Source organism: Trachemys scripta, chromosome 3 (genome assembly GCF_013100865.1).
Source record: "Trachemys scripta elegans isolate TJP31775 chromosome 3, CAS_Tse_1.0, whole genome shotgun sequence".
In the NCBI taxonomy this organism is placed as follows: domain Eukaryota; kingdom Metazoa; phylum Chordata; order Testudines; family Emydidae; genus Trachemys; species Trachemys scripta.
Window position 1 is genome coordinate 185,268,181 of NC_048300.1, and position 20,430 is coordinate 185,288,610.

The 20,430-nt window shown below is 43.3% G+C and overlaps 1 protein-coding gene across 3 annotated transcripts in view; it reads left to right on the plus strand.

Annotated features, from left to right (window-relative positions):
- KLHL29 (kelch like family member 29) overlaps window positions 1-20,430 on the plus strand; it is a 547,902-nt gene that overhangs the window by 23,279 nt on the left and 504,193 nt on the right. The window contains exon 1 of one of the 3 annotated variants that reach the window (XM_034766596.1): window positions 7,917-7,990. The exons of the other annotated variants lie outside the window; for them this stretch is intronic. The gene's annotated coding sequence lies outside the window, so the exon portion shown is untranslated. Of the gene's footprint in view, window positions 1-7,916; window positions 7,991-20,430 lie in introns of those variants that run through there. 3 annotated transcript variants of the gene reach the window in all.

Here is a 20,430-nt window from a genome sequence, read left to right on the forward strand (position 1 = left end):
GTAAACCTATTTAATTTTGAATCTGAACAAACATCCAGAAAATCAGATTCAATTGGAACATAGGAATTGCCATACTACATCAGAGCCATAGTCCATCTACTACCGTATCCTGTCTCCAACTGTGCACAGTACCAGATACTTCAAAGAAAGGGGCAAGAAATTTTGCATTAAACTGACATGAGAGAATCTGCCTCCCATATTAGGTCTTGTCCTAATTCTTAGGTTTTGAGACTAGCTGGAAGTCCTAAAGGGGGCATGATCTTTCTCTTCCAAAACTTATTTGCTATTATAACGCTGGATATTCTTACTGTATAATTGTCCAATCCTTCATTCAGTCTTGTTTAGTTCTTGGCCTTAGTGACACAACAGTACTTCAGTGAGTGACTTCTGTGGCAGAGAGTTCCACAGCCCATGCATTGTGCGAAGAAGTATTTCCTTCTATCTGTTTTGCATTGGCTACCTTTCATTTTTATTGTATGTTTTTGTGTTAGGGAGCCCAATCTGTCTCGTATCTTCTCTGTAACATTCATTATTTTATATACTTTTATCATGTCCCCTCTATTTCAGCTTGTTTCTAAGGTGAATAATTCTAGTCTCTTCAATCTATCTCCATATGAGAGTCTTCATGCCCCGTATCATTCTTATTGCCTTTTTCTGAACTCCTACTGGTTCTTCAGTATCCTTTTTGTGATGGGATGACCACTACTGTATGCAGTATTCCAGATGAGGCCACACCATTGATTATTTAATAGCATTATAACGTTTTCTGTATTATTTCCCATCTTGTTAATTGTGCATGCTAAAATGTTGTTTGCTGTTTTCTTTGCAGCTCACACTAAGCAGATGTGGTCTTTGAGATGTCCACAATGGTTCCCATATCCCTTTAGATACCCCTCTGGCATCTGATATTCAGAGGACATACTCTGGGATTGCTCTGTCTAGCTATACCACAAGCATTTGGATATTAGATATGGCATGGGTTGAGGTGCACTGTAGCTCTGTATGCAGAGTTTTCTAGCTACATTTTAGTAGCAACAAGGAAAGTCCCATCTCTAAAGTAATGGTTCTGGAGAGATTTCTGCAGATTAGAGCCTTTTGGAATTCTGCATTTGGGAATCTGAGTGTTGTGTCCCAAAACTGGGGTCCTCCAAAGAAGGTTACATCAAGACTTTCATTTCCCATTTCTATCATCTGTCAGCCAAGGATTCAATCCCATAGTTACTCCCCCTTCTCACATATAGGTTCTCCTTTACTATATCTTGTTTATTTCAGTGAGACTCTGAGGGAAGAGCTTTGCTTTGGTGAGTTACTGTCTTCAGGATTGGGCCTCGATTCATCCACAAAGAAGGTCATCATATGGAAGTTTAATGGAAAGGGAGGGAAGGATTATGTGTATAATACAAGGACTTGGTATACTGATCATGCCTCCTCTACGGGTTGGCTTCACTGCTCAAGTTGTGGCATCTGTACGTACAGCCCTGGCTTATTACAACATAGTAGCATCTTGTGTTAAGTTTCTTTTTTTTTTTTTGTCTTAATTGTCAAACCAAACACTATAAATCAAGGATTCAAGACTTCGATATCACTAGATTTCCTACATCTCATCATCTGTTTTCTCTGATTTAATCTAGACTTACTTTTTGGGAGAGGTCTCCTCCTCTGCTCCCACACAGAGCTTTAAACAATAACTCCTCTCAAGTCTTTTTTAATAAACATTTTGATAGAAACAAGCAAATGTGGCTTTGACTTGTCATTTCAGGTATCTGGACAATTGCCATGGGGATTCTGCTGCTCTGTTCAGTTACGCTGACTTTAACGGACGTAGACTGATTGTACGAAACATCCTTGCCATTCTATTAGATACCTAAAAATATCTACAAACTGATCAACTTCATAGAGATATTTTCCCTAAGATAGTGTTTGTCTTTACGCTAATTTTAAGAGTATGACAAACTTATGACTATGTACAATAGGCCATGTGTTTGTTAAATACACACTGACAAATGTGCATAAAGTAAATATCCATTTTCTATAACTAGTAAATACTTTAGGCTGTAATGCCACAAACATGACTACTGAAGAAATAAAACATTTGCTATTTTATTATTATTTACATATATAAAAAAGCAAATATTTTATTGCTTGTTTGTGCAATTTGTTGTTTAGCTCTGCATCATACTCCTGTTGCTGGTTGCTAATTAAAGTCACATCAGATATGCTTCAAAGTCAGATTGAGTCATAAACACTGTAGGGAAGTCATGCCCAAGGTCAGCCAGTAGCAGACCTGGGAAAAGAACTTGAGTCTCAGTCTAGTGCTAGACCCTCTAGACTACACTGCCACATCTGCCTATGGTGGCCGACAGACAATGCTTTCTGGTGTTCCAAAGTGCTGTGTGGCTGTAGATCAGGGGTCGGCAACCTGCTGCCAGCTGGGGCCCGCTCAGCCCACTGCCGGCTTGGATTACGGAACTCCAGACCAGCAGTGGAGTGAGCCACTGCCAGTCTGGGGTCCCAGACACCGGCCCCTTGCCAGCCGGGGTCCCGGCTGCCGGCCCCGCTTAGCCCGCTGCTAGCCTGGATGGATGGAACCCGGGCTGGCAGCAGGCTGAGCAGGGCCAGCAGCCGGGACCCTGGCTGGCAGGGGCTGGTCTGGGGTTCCATCTGCTGCCCACGCTGCTGGTGTGGCATGCGAAACCTTTCACTGGCACGTGAAACCTTAAATTAATGAAGACTTGGCACTCCATTTCCCAAAGGTTGCCAACCCCTTCTGTAGATTTTTCATAAACTGATTCTCTCCTCGGTTTCTAGTAAACATTGTACTGTGATAACCCCCGGTGCGACATCCGGCCCATAGAGGGCAACGTAATCCCTCTAGCACAAGCTCCTGGACTGCCAGAGGTCAGAGAGGGCAGAGTCTGTATATGAGCAAAACAGCAGCTGGGAGTTAATGGCAGTGAGATGGCCAGGCTCCTCAAGAGCTAGGATTTAAAGGCTGAGAACTGACCTGGGAAGCAGCTCCTTGCTGGCAAAGGGGGCAGGGGTGGTTGTGACAGACAAATACTTGGGCATAGATGCAAACAAGGGGGCTGCGTGGAAGGTCCAAACAAGGTTGACTAAGGGACTGAATGCTGGCTGGGGAATGGGCGGGCCAGCATGTGATTGCCTCCTGTAAGGAGTAGCCCTGGCACTAGGCTGGAGGAGGCCCACCTTTGTACCCTGCACTGGTCTCCGTGTTGCCATCTCATGGGATTTCTGCCTGGCTGGAGCCAGTCTGGCAATTTGAAGCCAGAAGCCCCGGCCCTTTGGGAACTGTAGCCCTGCCGGTGAGGGGGCGCTTGGATTGGCTGCCTTCCCCGCCTCCTGAGGAAGAGCAGCCAATCAGAGTTGCTGCAGGAGGCAGACGGCGCTCACCCGCCCTCAAAGCTCACACTAGGGTTGCCAACAGTCCCATGTTATAAGGAATGTCCCTTATTCAGGGCCAGCGTTAGGGGGTAGCAAGCAGGGCAATTTTCCAAGGCCCCACACAACAGGGGGCCCTGCAAAGCTACATGACATATTATCTGCACAGTCACTCTGGGTAAATGTAACGCGAGTATTACAGTAATTTAATCTCCAAAAGTGGAAATAAATCACACTAAAGTAGAGGTTTTAAAACTGTGGGGTGTGTCCCTTAGGGGTGTATGGAGGAACATTTGGAAGGGTGAGCTGCGATGCCAGACGGCTCATGCTTCAGCCCCGGGAGGCAGGGCTCGGACTTCGGCTTCAGCCCTGCACGGCAAGGCTCAGGGTGGGGGCCCACTTCTTAGTTTCTGCCCTGGGCCTCAGCGAGTGTAACGCCGGCCCTGCCCTTATTTAAATAAAATATTGTCTGTCCCATACTAAATAAGCACAGGATACCTTTCCTCCCATATTTCAACCAGGGTAGTGCCTCTGGCTGGCAACTTGACCTGGTGCACAGTGTCACAATGCCACTCAGATTTGGCCCAGCCACCCCTTAGACCTCTGAGTTTCTCCTGTATTTTTGAATTACAGTGTTGGCAACCCTAGCAGACAGCCTGCCCCCCCCTCCTCTCGTGAGCAATGGAATGGCTTCTGTACAACCCTCAGCCTTGGGAGGGGGAGATGGTGACTCCCCAGGGAAAGGGGTGAAGAGCCCCTGCAGTTGTAGGAGGAGCAGAAGTGAGGCTGTGGGGCAGATGTAGGAGGAGATTTGATATGAAGACTTCAGGAACAGGCTTCGTGGGGGGCAGAATTAATTGCTAGGCAGAAGGATGAGCTGATGTGGGGGTTGAAGCTCCTACAGCAGGAGCCACAAGCACCTTATTCAATAGATGTGGGAGCACTGATAATACTGTTGTGCCCATTGGGTATGGAGAGCTAAAAATCAAGTCCGACTAAACCCTTCCCCCCAATATAATCTTTTTACAAAACTGATGTTTTGGGGCCAATCTCATGATTCTTTGGTGGTGTGGGGGATGAGGTGGGTGCTGCAAGGCTGCTTGTGCATTATGGTGAATTTTAGGTTATTTTTTCTCTGCCTCTTTAAAGGAATAGTGCATAGCCATTCAATAGCTGGAGACACTGGGGGGCCTGGCCCTCTAGTTAATTAGCATTTTTCCTTGCAGTTTATTTCTGTGTCTAGAAATAATTTGAGGAAAATATTATTAAACCATTCCAATCACGTTCTTAAATACAACTTGATCATGCTGGGTATAGGGAGTAGGGAGCAGAATGGACAAATGACCCTTCTTCTTTTGTACCCAGGGGCCTTGATTGTTTTAATCTGCTCCTACATCTCATTTCTTCCCATCTGTAATGAAGACACTGAGGCATGAACTCAGACAAGTCCTAAAATTTTGAATGGTGATCATTGCAGAAAACAGGTACAAACACCTGCACCTCAGTTGGTGCTGGAACTAGGGATTCTGGAGGTGCTGCTGTACCCCCTGGCTTGTTGTAATAAGAAACACCAAATACATGGTTTCTATCAGCTGCATCCCACTCTAAAAATTGTTCCAACCCCCCTGCCAGGCCTCTTAGGAAACATTCTGCATTTTGGACAAATCTGATGTATTCAATGCCCCATCCCAATTTTACATGTAAGTTAAGTGAGAGACAGCACAAGGTCACTTCAAGAGTAACTAGCAGGCACTAGAACCTACTTCTCCAGAATGGCAACCCCAACACTCATCCACTGAGCCATACTGTCCATTCATAATAAACATGTCCAATTATGCACCTACCTGTCTTGTTGGTGACTGTCGCTCCAACTCCTAGTCCACATTTCCTTTCCCAGAGTCAGGAGCAGAGCCCAGGAATCTTGCTTTTCCCCCCAACATTCTACTGGCCAAGTGGGTCACATCCTTCTCTAGATGTTGATAGGGTTGCCAGGCGTCGGTTTTAGACTGGAACGCCCAGTCGAAAAGGGACCCTGGCGGTTCCGGTCAACACCGCTGACCAGGCTGTTAAAAGTTTGGTCGGCGGGTTAAGGCAGGCTCCCTGCCCTGGCTCTGCGTGGCTCCCAGAAGCGGCTGGCATGTCCCTCTGGCATCTAAGCAAAGAGGGAACTGTGGCCGATAGGAGTCGCGGGGTCAGCACCTGCCCATAGGGGCAGTATGCAGAGCTGCCTGGCCGCCCCCGCGCCTAGGCACCTAGGGACATGTTGCTGCTTCCAGGCAGCTGCCTGAGGTGAGCGCTGCCTGGAGCCCACACCCCAAACTTCCTCCCCCACCCCAACCCCCTACCCCATCCCTGAGCCCCCTCCTGCACCCAAACTCCCTCCCGGAGTCCACACCCCCCTCCCATGCCCCAACATCCTGCCCCAGCTTGGAACCCCCTCCCACACTCCGAACCCTTCAGCTGCAGCCTGGAGACCTTCCTGCACCATGAACCCCTCATCCCTGGCCACACCCCAGAGCCGCACCCCGAGCTGGAGCTCTCACCCCCTCCGGCACCCCAACCCCCTGCCCTAGCCCAGTGAGAGAGCAAGGGTTGGGGGAGAGTGAGTGATGGAGGGAATGGGGTATGGACTGAGCGGGGGGCAGGGGCTCGGAGAAAGGGCCAGGCAGGGGCAGGGCCTCAGGGAAGGGGTGGGGAGGGGGCAGGGCCAGGGTGTTCAGTTTTCTGCAGTCAGAAAGTTGGCAACCTTAGGAGTTGATCCACATAAATAACTGTTATCCTCTTAGCCCAAATGGCAGAGGTTTGTGTTTGAACATCTGAAGGCCCATGGCAGAGGGATGCGTATGGCTGCACATGATAGTTTTCCAATTTTTAAAAAAGAAAAGCTCATTTATTTAAGACTGTGAGAAAACATCATTTAAAACACATTTGATAGTTAAAAAACATTTTCAGTTGTGGGGCAACACAACAAAACACAAGTGTTCCATACTTTGGCTATGTGTCACATTTTTATGGCACATGACACACATTGGCAGGTTTGAAGGTTGAGCAATGCTCTTAATAACACTGGACTATAAAGTGATAATAGTCAAAGTCTCATGTGTGTGGAGCTTGCTTACGTGATTTAGCCAAAGAAGCTGGTCAAAACAGAAAAGGAAGGAAAGCAAAACTTTCTAGAACTATAGAGTAAAGTGTGCTCTGTTAAGTTTTAAACATAGCATGGAATGGCACCCTCTTTCTAATCAAGACAGACTGCATTGCAAGAGTGACCTGAACAAACAGGAGGAAATGAGGCACTGATTCAGTCATCAAAGAGTAGGGTTACCATACGTCTGGGTTTCCCCGGACATGTCCGGCTTTTCGCTCTTTAAATAGCCGTCCGGGGGGATTTCTAAAAATGTCCGGGATTTTCCCCCTGGTTGGCTATTTCAAGAGCAAAAAGCAGCTGACATGGCGGCCAAGCGCCGCTCGCATTGGGGCCTCGGCAGCCAAAGCCCCTTCCTGGCTCCCCACATCCCCTGCAGCCATAGCACGCCGCCCGGCAGCGCTGGGGGGCGGGGCTGTGTGCCTGTGAGGGAACGCGGCGGCGGGGTTGGCAGCGGCGGCCAGAGCCCCTCTCCCGTTTCCCCTCCTCCTCCACAGCCTTAGCACGCCGCCCGGCAGTGCTCGGGGGGGAGCAGACACCTGCTCTAAATCGAACGGCATGGTAAGGGGGCTGGGGAGTTGGAGAAGGGGGCCAGTCAGGGGACAGGGAGTGGGGCGGTTGGATGGGTCAGGAGTTCGGGGGGGGGGGCTGTCAGGGCGGTAGGGGTGTGGAGAGGGGTTGGGACAGTCAGGGACAGGGAGCAGGGGGAGTTAGATGGGTCGGGGGTTCGGGGGGGCTGTCGGAGGCAGGGGTATGGAGAGGGGTCGAGGCAGGCAGGTGGCAGAGGGGGTTGGATGGGTCAGGAGTTCTGGGGGTCCTGTCAGGGGGCGGGGAGCAGTTGGATAGGGCATGGGAGTCCCGGGGGTCTGTCTGGGTGTGGGAGTGTGAATATGAGGTAGGGGTGTGGATAAGGGTCGGGGCAGTCAGGGGACAGGTAGGGTCCTAGGGGGGCAGTTAGGGTGGGGGGTTCTTAGTATGGGGCTGTCAGGGGACAAGAAGCAGGGAGGCTTAGATAGGGGTGTGGTCCTAGGGGACAGTTAGTGGCAGGGGTCCCAGGAGGGGACAGTCAGGGGACAAGGAGCGGGGTGGGTTGGGGGTTCTGAGGGGGGCAGTCAGGGGGTGGGGAGTGGATGGAGGTGGGGCAGTGCGGGGGCAGGGCTAGAGCAGGGCTACTCCCCCCACCAGTGTCCTCTTTTTCGATTGTGGAAATATGGTAACCCTATCAAAGAGTAGCCGTAGAGATTATACAAACCAAATCTATTATGCTCAAGAACTAGTAGTCCCATTAGAGTGGACCCTAAAACAAGCAGGTTTTTCTATTGCTAAGGCATCTTAGGTGGATTTTTTTTTCTTCAGGGAAGTACAGCTATCTCAAAATCTACACTTTCCGAGGAAGAGGTCCAGGGCCAATAAATATGGATCATCTATCATGCAAGTGACCCCTAGGTCGGTATTCCTACTCTCCTGTGATAGAAGATCACCCACATCCGTAATTTAGTACCATTGCAGAGACGTCTGTTTTTGTCAAAATACTGCAAAGTGAATTAATCTTCTATGAAGTGTCATAAATAATTTAAAGCAAACTACAATTGTCAAAATAAATGAACAGAGCACATTCTGTGATACTTTAACTTGTTCACTCACTTGCTAATTGGCAAATTCAGTAATTTGCAATGAGTCTCCCACTCATTAGTGAGCATTAATTAGATTTGACCATAATAACTATTGGCAATTTCAAGATTAGGGTGAGAAATAGAAATAAAAATTAAACAGGTCAGAATTGGCTGTCTGGTAAGCACCTGTTGACTGACTTTACATTTAAAGGCATAGAATAATGACCTACTGATTGGATGTAGACACATGTCTGCAACCATTCAGGGGAACATCACTGTTCTAACCTCAGTCACAGCCCAGTTATATTGCAGCTCAACTTTGATTTGAAAGTGTCAAAAATATTATGTGCTTTTTTTTTGATGCCTAGCTGGGGTGAAGAAATCCATCAGTCCACCCTTCCTTTTATCTTCCTGACTGTTTTGAGAAGAGGAAGAGGATCTTTGCTACTCTTGCCTATAAGTACAACCCCCTGCAAACAGCATCTGCCTCTTCTATTACTCAGAGCTTTCCCAGGAAGGTGCAAAATGAAATTGATGTAATTCTTGCCAGGGTTTCAGTTGTCCACAAGGCTGTGGACAGCATTTGTGAAAACTGATTGTAGTGGTGTTGCTGCTTGGAAAACTCATAGCAACGTCAGTAGCATGGAACATGAGTGCAGTTTTAGGAAGAAAGCACTGCATTGGATCATATATGCATGGCTGTCTTTGCAATAATCAAAGCTAGAGTTTTTTGTTGTTGTTTGTTTGTTTTTTGGGTGGGGGGTTAAGTTAAAGCATTAATTCTGCAGAAATAAATGCCTTGGTTCTCAACCCAATCCCACAGCCTGTTCACCAGGAAAGGGTTCCTCCTTCCCATATGTGTGTGGATTTTTCAAGTCCTTATATTAATAGATCTAAGGAAAGAAGCATGAGAAGGAGACTGAATTCCATAGGCTTCAATTTAATCCGATCAGAAGCTGTAACTGTAGTTTGTAAGGGTACTATAGCCTATCTACATCAACACATTTTTGGGCACCAGTAAAACAAACAAGAATTATGTCAATTTAATTCCAGTGCTGTTGGTGAAAGCTATAAGCAGGGATTGGTAAGGGAGGCAGGGCCAATCTGCCCCCCTGCCCCGAAGCTGGAGAGTTAGTGGAGTAGTCTTCACCTCCCCTCCACTCCCCCCGCACTGTCAGTCTCCCTAGAGAGGAGGTTTGTGAGGTAATATCTTTTATTGGACCAACTTCTGTTGGTGAAAGAGACAAGCTTTTGAGCTTTTCTTCTTCAGCTTTGTGTAAGTTTGTCTCTTTTACTGGCAGAAGTTGTCCAATAAAAGATATTACCTCACCCATCTTGTCCTAGTGTACTAGAGAGACCAACATGGCTGCAAAGAATCTCCCTAATGGCAGCCAGGAGTATGTGAGGTACAAAATTTCCATCCCACTGAGTCTGTCCCTAGGGGACAGGTACAATAGCCACTCTGCTTTTCTCCCACCACCATCACAGCCATGAGTAAGACTCTGATGCAAGGAAAGAAACTTCCAGAGGCTGATGTGAAAAACAGAGCATCAGAGCAGGGTCTAGAGACAGCACTCTCCCTCTTCAGTAGCTGGGAGTGGGGATGAGCTAGTCTTATCACCAGAACATTATCCCTGGACCTCGCCAGGGTCCTGCCCTGCTAATATTTCTTATCTGCCTCTAGCTAGTAGGTCAAGTTTTCAGGCCCTGATTAGCCCTTCTTTTAAGATGCACCTTTTTGATGTTCTCTCTCTTCTTGAACTTTGCATTGGCATTGACTAAATCCTGCGTTCAAGAATATTCTTTTTATTGGTCTGGTGAATCTAGCACAGAGGTTCCTTTTCCCTTTCAGTTGTTGCTTGGTCTGGGCCACAACTTGGCTAGAGCATGCTGCTGGTATGTTGATTATGAATTTGTCCTAAGCCTCTTGAGTGGAATACAGTTTTAGATTACAGAATTACCAATATAGCAAAAAAAAAAAAATGCAGCAAGTAAAACTGAAATTGGATGGGTTGGTTACACTTTGTCGCTAATGTTCGCTGACTACATGTTGCTGCAAGTTTTGTAAGTCTTTCGGATAATGTCTTTATTAGTCTAGTGCTGAACTTTTGTTTTTTATTTTCAGGGAATTATTCCATTCTAAAATAATACTGAATGACTTCAGTTATTTTAGGGAAAACAAAAGTGAATTTAGTACTTGTGGAAAACAGCTATGCTGGCAGCATGGAATAGCTAGAGCAAGAGGAATGGTAGAGTAGTATAATCCTATATGCTAAAAAGTCTAATGTTCTTCAGAGCCTTAATTGATCTGGGCCCAGGCCAATCTCAGAGACTACCTTCCTCCCATGATTTCCTGCTGGCAGCTGCAGTCAGTGGGGGTGCTCAAACTGGATCCCCCTCATTGTCAAAATAAATAAATTAAATAAATAAAAACAGGGGGTTGTTGGCAGAATGTCTGCTGTGTTGGCCTCAGGACTCTGAAATTTGCTCCACATCCTTGGTCTGAAATAGCCAGAACTTGAGGACCCTCTGGACATACTGCAAATGCAATTTATTTGGCAGGGTTGATAGGGAAGGTTGAGAGTATGTTCATGGGGGGAAAGGAAGTTTAATTTGTTATTTGTGTATAAATTCTGGGTTTTTTAAATTGCTGCTTAGTAGTCATTGTAAGCTTAATTCCTAGAGAACCTAGGCCCAGATTTTTCAAGACATCTAGGCATTATTGCTGTGCTCAGTGTCACACCATCTAACTAATTAGGGACCACATCTCTTTCAAAAAGGACGTAGGCACTTGAGTCTAAATTTCCTCAATAGTTGTTGTGATGTAGACTTTTAATATCTATTGGCTATTAAATCCCTTTTGAAAGACACTAAGGCCTGGTTTACACTAGGAAATTAGGTCAGGATAACTGCATCTCCCAGGGGTGTGAAAAATCCACATCCCTGAGCAACACACCACTAGGTTGACAGGAGAATTCTTCTGTCAATTTATACTCTTGGGCAGATGGATTACCTACGCCAATGGGAGAAGCTCGTCCATCAGCATAGGTAGTGTCTTCCCTGCAGCTGCGCCTCTGCAGCGGCGTTCTAAGTGTAGACAAGCCCTGGGTGCAGCCACCCACAAGTACCTTCAAAAATCTGGACCCAAATGTGTTTCTTTATGTATGTTCTTTATTGTTTTAAATATAAAGAAAGCAAGTCTGATACACTCTGATCCTACAAAATGTCTTAATCCCCGTAGAATTCAGTTGAGACTGATAGTCTTCTAAAATTATTCTGTAGAATTGTATAGCAGGACTATAATTAGCTAGGACTTTTCCATGCGGGTAGAAGGCTCGCACTGTGTCTTGTGCGTGTCTACTGGAGCATAGAATGTCCCCTGCTCAACTCTTTACTTTTACATAATTGTACTCGATTGGATATTAAATAAGCATTCATGCTTAGCTCTCTTTATTTTAAACTGCTTTGCATAGTTTGCCTTACCCATGGTGCCAGAATGCATCTATAAAAAGTTGCCAATGTGAGCAAAAAAATAATAGTAATAGTAATTTAACCACCAGGAAATGTATCCTAAGATCTATTGGTATGGGAAGAAAATGGGCTAAAAATAAATCTGTCATTTTAATACTATGATGATGAGAATCTGATAGGAGTTTTCCCCCTTCTGTTTTTCCCTTTTGTTGGTTAATATAAGATTCTGATTGAATAGGGATTAGGAATTTTAGCCAGCCAGGAAATAATTCAGACTAGAAATAAGGTGTAATTTTTTAATGGTGAGTGTAATTAACCATTGGAACAACTTATCAAGGGTCTTGATGGATTCTCCATCACTGACAATTTTCTAAATCAAGATTGGATCTGCTCTACAAATTATTTTGGGGAAGTCTTATGGCCTGTATTCCATAGGAGATCAGATTTGTTGATCACAGTGGTTCTTTCTGGCCTTGAAATCTATGATTCAAGTACACAAATAAAATAAAATACACTTTTAAACAATGCCTTCCAGTATTTACTGGTGCTGAGCACATCCTTCTTGCTGCAGAAGGACAGAGAAGAGAGCACTGCAATAGAAAATGTGTGCTTTTGTTTTAAAGACAGCAGTAATAGGATTTGTTTTTGGTGCTTAAATATGTCAATTTTTGTAAAGAGCCAGCAACCCACCTTGTTTTTAAATGTTTAAATAATCGTTCATATGCTGTGCCTTATTGAATTATGAATATGTCACAATTCAATAAGAAACAGCACATGAAGGACACATATATTGTCTTAACTTGAATTTTAAAACCAGACAGGAAAGTTGTCTGTCATTATTACAAAATAATGCTAGAGAACTCTGAGCAGCAGAGAGGCACATCATGATGGAATCCAGCCAGGAGGATTAAGGTATCTTAGAATGTCTTTGCCTCAGGCTTAGTCTAGTGGTTGAGGGAGCACATAATTCCCCCTCCCCCCCCCCCTTTTTTTTTTTTTCCTGTGCAAGGCAAGGGGAGCCAGTCAAAATTCTGCTGTTGCTGTGGAGGGATATGGGGAGTGCCCCAAAACCAAATCCAGTCTGGTCTGGTGGAGGCCTGGGAACAGGGAGGGGAATTTAGAGACATATGGACACAGAAAGGAATGGATTGTGGAAGAGTGTCACCATCTGTAAGGCATTAGATACTATCTCGCATGACCTTGTATCAAACTAGGGAAATGCATCCTAGATCAGTGATTCTCGGGGGCACTCAGCGGTCTTACAGGGAGTACATCAACTCATCTAGATATTTGCCTCCTTTTACAACAGTCTACATAAAAAGCACTAGCAAAGTCAATACAAACTAAGATGTCATAGACAATTATTTGTTTATACTTTTCTGTATACTGTACACTGAAATGTAAGTACAATATTTATATTCCAGTTGATTGATTTTATAATTATATGGTAAAAATGAGAAAGTAAGCAATTTTTTCAGTACTAGTGTGCTGTGACACTTTTTTGTAAGTTTTTAAATGAGGTGAAACTTGGGAGTACACAAGACAGATCATACTCTTGAAAGGGGTACAGTAGTTTGGAAAGGTTGAGAGCCAGTGACCTAGATGGAGGTACTATAAGGTGGGTGCATAATTGGTTGGAAAACCATTCAGAGAGTAGTTAGTAGTGGTGGTTCTCAGTCAAGCTGGAAGAACATATCAAGTGGGGTCCCGCATGGATCAGTTCTGAGTCCGGTTCTGATCAATATCTTCATCAGTGATTTAATTAATGGCATGGAGAGCACATTAATAAAGTTTACGGACGATACCAAGCTGGGAAGGGTTTCAAGTGCTTTGGAGGATTGTTTTGAATTTTAATCTTATCTGGACAAATTGGAGAAATGGTCTGAAGTAAATAAGATGAAATTCAATAAGGACAAATGCAAAGTACTCCACTTAGGAAGGAACAATCAATTCCACACATACAAAATGGAGTACTGCAGAAAGGGATCTGGGGGTCATAGTGGATCACAAGCTAAATATGAGTCAACAGTGTAACACTGTTGCAAAAAAAGCAAACATCCTTCTGGGATGTATTAGCAGAGTGTTGTAAGCAAGACACGAGAAGTAATTCTTTTGCTCTACTCCGTGCTGATTAGGTCTCACCTGGAGTATTGTGTCCAGGTCTGGGCGCCACATTTCAGGAAAGATGTGGACAAATTGGAGAAGTCCAGAGAAGAGCAACAAAAATGATTAAAGGTCTAGAAAACATGACCTATGAGGGAAGATTGAACAAATCCAGTTTTTTCAATCTGGAGAAAAGAAGACTGAAGGGGGACATAACAGTTTTTAAGTACATAAAAGATTGTTACAAGGAGGAGAGAGAAGAATTATTCTCCTTAACCTCTGAGGATAGAACAACAAGCAATGGTGCTTAAATTGGAGCAAGAGTGGCTTAGGTTGGACATTAGGAAAAAATTCCTAACTGTCATGGTGGTTTAGCACTGGAATAAATTGCCTAGGGAGGCTGTGGAATCGCCATCATTGGAGATTTTTAAGAGCAGGTTAGACAAACACCCGTCAGGGATGGTCTAGATAATACTTAGTCCTGCCATGAGTGCAGGGGACTGGACTAGATGACCTCTTGAGCTCCCTTCCTCTCACTATGTTTCTAAGAAAATGAGGGTGGACTTAATCATTACCCCTTATTTGAACGGCAAAAGTTTACAGTCAGGATTATAGTAATGAAAACGTATTATTTCAGTATTGAGGCTGGATTGGCAGAATTCTGTGGGGATCTTCACTTGATATTAAGTGGGTGCTGCCAAGTTAAGCCCTGTTTTAAACAAACATACCATGTTGTCTCAGATACTAATAACATGTTGGATTTATTAAAACTGATCACTTGAAATCCAGTTCATTTTGTGAGGTTTACTTGTTGTTTCTTCTTTGCATGTCATCCTTGTTATTTCTAATGTGACTGTGCCCGTTGTGCGTGAGCACTAGCAAATGTCTTTACATAAGATCAGTTAAAGGAACTATTTGTTCATCTTGGAAAACCAAAGAAGTCAGTTTCACTTTTAGATTCAGTATTTTGGGTTGTAAACATTGCAGTGGAATTTTTATTTGTGTAAACAATTCTTCCCCCTTAGAATTGGAAAAAAAAAAATAAAGTGAAAACTTTCCATTGGTTTAAAGTTTTCTAAAACTTGTTTCTCCAGAAATATAGATCTGGGGTCAAAATTGAGTTGACATTGCTCCTTTAATACTTACACTATCAAGTTCCACAACATAATTTCTCTTAATTAATCCCCATGTTCCAGTGCCTCCATTATCTAGTCTGTCCACTTCTTTAAAATAACATTCTTCGTAGCTATTTTATTTTGCTTTCAAGATGTTGAGCACTGGTTCCCTTCTCCTAAAATCCTTTCCAAAAGAGATTAGAAGGGTGACTTGCTGCCTGTTTTTAAATCCTCTTTGAGAACTTTTTATTTTTTTCCCATTTAATATTTTTCCGTTTTTTTTTCTCAGGCAGTTTGCAGCACAACACTATTCGTATAACTACTGAGAAGCTCACATTTTGGAAAGAAAACATAAAATCTGTTTAATCTTTTTTGAGATCTAGTTTTGATGCTATCCTGTTTAGTAAGTAGTCAGATGGCAGGTAGGCTGGGCACAGGCCTCAAATACACAAACATTCAACTTGGTTAAGATTTGCTCAGGCTTCTGGAAATATCTGTTAACACTGGCAATCTCAGAGATTTAACATGGGTATTATATAGTATGGACTATAACACAGATCTTATATACTATAGGATTGACTAACATTATCGAATTATCATTTTACTGGTGTGAGAAGGTATGCTACCTACCCGATCAGGTGCAATTTATGAAAAACTACTAGAGAAGATTTATACAGAGCTATGTGGTGGGGATATTTGGGGTGGAGGAAGGTTGAATGCAACGATAGATTTGGGGTTGTAATTCTTTGCATTGATGTCCACTGAAGATACCTGACTAATTAGCCAGCGTAACCCCTCTCCACCTACTGAAGCTGATCTTTAATCAGTGCCCAGTTCAGGGATTCTCTCTTGTCCCAGGTTCCCAGAGCATACCAAATCAGAATCACGGGTCCCAGACACATGATGTTTGTTAGTTTATCTCTTAGGTCTGTTTGCAAAGTACAAGTCACGTTTTGGATTTTTTTTTTCTTTTTTTCAAATGATATCCATTGTCTTGTGGTATGCAGTAAAATGCATCTAAATCCTTTTTTGCTTAGACTATGGAGGTCATGTTATAGCCTCTTAATTTTGTTGTAGGCATGATCTAATGCAGCTCAACTTGCCAAAAACATAACAAATGGTGAAGGCCTTTATTAATCATTCTTTTCTCTACTCTTCATTAAATTGCCATAATTAGTGCTAGATGAGCCTTCATATTAGCAAGGAAAAAATGCAGACAACGAGATGAAAGCCTAGTCTGCATTGAGCGCTATAATGTAAGTGTTGATGAGATAGAATTGAAGAGGGAGGCCATCTCGTCATTGTTGTACTATTAAATTTTGCTCCCAAAACAGTAGCATATAAAGCTCCATCTATGTGGCTAATCATGTTTGCATTGTTAAGCATTTCCATAGCACAGCAGTGTTCACAGTGCTGCTTTAGATTAGATTAGCAACATACTGTGTTGAATAGATAGCATTTGAGTACCAATGTGTCAAATTACATGGCCAGAAGAGAAATTGACTGAAGCAGAATCTCTCTTCCTTTCCTTTCCACCCCCCCAAAAAACCCACAATCTTGTCTCTAGGAAACTATTTAAACTCTTATTATTTTAGGGTTAACAGCCAGTGGTGGTGGTGCTGTTGAGAAAAGCTGATCTGAAAAAGAAAACGTCTCTCTGTATTGGAGAGAGAGCAATTTCGCATTCTCTTAAATGTTAATTTTAAAAACAACCATACAATCAAAACCAAGTGAATCTTGCATATCCTATAAAGAGAAAATTCACTGTAGCCCAATTGCATAGCAATTTTATGATCAAATCCGAAATGCAGAGGACATACCACCTGCTCTCACTAGTCTAAAATTCAGCAATAGGCTATCAAAGAGAAGAATTGCTCTTCTCCTGTACATATTTAGATCCCAATTACGGAGAAATCTTCTGGATATTAATAACTGGGAATGGAAGGTGGTCCAACATCCTGTCGTGTATATGTGTTGTCTATTCATATAGCAGTGGGGTACATGCCTACGAAACTATATTTTTCATAGCTGATTGCCACTTGGATGTCATTTTTTCAGTCTCTATATGTGTTCAGAATTCTTGCCGCGTTGCTTGCCACACTGTGGGATTGTACCTTTTTGTTGTTGCTGTTGTTATATAGCTCCACTTTAAAATATGGTTGTGGCAGCATGCATTGCCATGAAAGCGATGTTTGTTTTTAAGCATGAGCTACTGTGTTGCATGCCAATTAATCTTTTCCAAAAATTGTTAAAATTATAGAATGGAGAAAAAAAGATCTCATAGGCCAATTATAATAGTTTTATCCTGACTCGAGTCCAAAGATTCGATCCCACTATTAGTCATACCAGTGTGTTTTTTAGTACATTAAGAAATGTCATGACTCAGACAAGCAGACACTCAATTATTAATGACTTCTCTACAAAAAAAAAAAAAAAAAAATTAAAAAACAAGCCACAAAACAAAGTGCTAATTAAGACTTGGTAACTGAGTTTCTATAAGAGTGAGATCTGCTTCAGTTTGCTTCCCTGCAGAAGAGAAGTTGATTCTACTCAAAAAGTAAGCAAACCTGTTGATTCTATGCAAGTCAGAAAGGAGCTCGTGCATTAATGTGTGGTTAGAGACTGGATGTGGAAATCAAATACCAGGTGGTTTATAGGAGGCCAAAGGAAGTTTCATTCCAGAAGCAAGTTTTAATGTTTTGGTCCCTTTATTGCCGTTGCTCCTTTTGGTACCTTGTTGTCTTGCTGACTTCAGACTGCTTTTCATTGATTTCCAAGGGGTATCATCCTAGACGGAGTACCTCAGATTTTGTTGGTTGTTGCTATCAGATGCCTTGTTCTTGTCTCCAAAAAAAGGACTGTAGTGAGTTATCCCAGAGACAGTGTAAGAGCCAAATGTCTTAAATACAACCAAGTTTTTTGGAAAATTTAAAGGAAATGAAAACAAAAGTAGAACAGTAATTAGGACTAAGCCTCCTTAGCTTCACCTAGGCAAGTCCCAAACCCCTTGAGATAATCTAATGCTTGCATCAGTAATCTGCTGTGCCTGTCAGTTTTCCAGGCCCGTTTTCTAATTATCGAGCATCATCAACCTCCAGTCCCTGTGTGAGAGACCTTCAGTCTGTCAGGAATGTCTTCCATCCCCCACCCCTTTGTCCTTCATGCCTGCAAATTTAAATTCTTGGAGCCCGTTAGGTTGATGTGGTGTTAACTGTCATTATCTTATTAGCTAAGGAATCTTGGCTTTTATTCAGATCGAGCAGGTGATGTTTATGCCAGTCCACTACCTTTGAAAATGAATTCCTCTTTAGTTACCTGGGCAAATAGTTATAAGTCTTCATCTCCAGTCTCTTAAGAAATATTGATTCACGATTGCCTTTGGAACTAACATTAAATTATCTGCTTCCTCACCCATACCTTTCTTGCCTCCTCATTTTGGATTTCTCTTATGTTTATGTAGCTTTGCTTTACAGGTAGGTTGCACCTGTTGTTTTTCCATGCTTCCTTCTCCATACCCACTTTCCATAGCCTCTCTATATTCTCTTCATTGTTACATCAAGGGTTTTCAAACATTTTCACAGTGTGGACCGACCTTGTCTAGTCCCATTCATGATCACCTGGTCTCCCCTTTCTTTCCATTAGCAATTTGTAACATCTGTCTGGTAACTATAGCAATTGCTTACGTGGAAAAGTAATATTAAGGGAGTACTTGATATAGCTTAATGAAATATGGCATGCTATCTACCACAGCAGTCCTCAAACTGGACTACAGAACACTTGTTGGTCTCATGGTGCTGGTTCTCCTCCTTGTTTCATTCTCATTAATTCTGCCATTGCCTTAAAATGCTGATATTTTCCATACATTCAATTTTCTCAATCCCATCCATATAAAATGTCAGCTGGCAGTATCCAGACTGTCAAATGACTGATCTTAATAAAATCCAATACTCATAACATTACCGGCTTTTCCTCAAGAAATTCTGTAATTGGAGGAAGGCTCTAATTCAGTTACTTGGAAGAATAGACTAAGAGTGTTCACTTAAGATCTCAGCATGTCTTTTAATCCACAGACTCAGTTAAAGAGTGGCTTGAGACAGGAAGCTCAATGAAAATCAAGAATATTAAATTCAAATTAAATCCCACATAGTCCCTCTATTTTAATTAAGTTATTTTATGTCTCCTCTATGTTTCCTTTCCAGAAATAAGTTGCCAAGTATTCAAGGTTGCATGAGGGGAAACTGTTAATGAATCTTAAGTCACAGTATTTCAATGTTCTCAATTAAAATTAATACTAATAATAGCCTAAAGCTTGGCAGTGCCTGTGCAGAAATTCATCATCAGCCAAAGTTGGCTGCTAGTGTAGTCTTCTTCTTGTAGACTTGAATTAGCTGAAGGATTCTTTAGGATGCAAGCATTCTGTCCTTCTCTTTGAGTCAAATGCTATGGAGCAGAACTCTTCTGTATGAGAGTGCTTTTGAGAGGGTGGTGTAGGTTATCAGCTGCTTTCAGTTAGGTTCTAATTGCACAAGGATCAAGAAACTTTTTCATCTTTCTCTTTTTAGAGTTTATTGAAGTGGGAGAATACATCTCTTTTTGGTAAATGGAAATTGATTTGATTCAGGGATCAGAACTTAATGCATCTTGATTGGTTTAGCTCCTTATGGGCTGATCTTGGTCACTTCTTCATTGATGCAATTACAGGGAAGCAGTAAATGATATGACAAAGAAAATGTGCAGAGGAGTCTTTATATGTTAAAGGGTTGTGTTGTTCTAACTTGAAAGCTGATGCTGGAAAGAGTGGCACTGTGGAATAAAATCTTTGTTTTGCCCCACTGACTCCATATTCAGTTTGCTTGGTTAACAACTTTGCTTTTCTCCATAGCAGTTCTGAGTGTCAGGATGGGTTCTCTCTGGTTTAGTCTTCATCACCACTAAAGGTGCTACAGGTTGACTTACTACTTCTGGGAAAATTCTGCACTACTGAGCACATGCATAATTAATGAACTGGGCATATTTTTGAATTTTTGTGCAGAAAAAAAGCGTCTATTGAAATGTTGTTGCAGTTCCACCTTTTGCCCACCAGAGGGCACTGTGGTGATAGAACACAGCAGCAGCTCCCGGCCAGGAAAGGAAGAGAAAGAACCTGCCTTCTTCACAGCACCTGTCAGGCCAGTCAGGAGACAAGGGCTATGAAGAGACTGACATCATGGGGTGCTCATAAGGGGCACATAAGGGCTGGGGCAGGGTGCAGGGGCCGAATGGGAGTGGAGACGCAGGGCCACAGGGGGCAAGGAGGTGCAGGGCCACATGGTGATGGGGGAGGAGGTGCAGAACTACATAGGGACAGGGGAGTGGCTGGGTGGGCACACAGAGCCACATGGGGACAGGGAGAGGGGGGTACAGAGCCACATGGAGACAGGGGGAGGGGTGCAGGGTCACATGGGAATGGGGGGAGTGGGTGTCTGAGTGGGGGTGGAGGGACACATGGGGATGCAGGAACACATGGGGACAAGGGCAGATGTGCCTGACTGAATGGAAAAGGCTAAGGGTCAGCCAGGGTCTGCATGGGGGAAGCTCCCTTCCC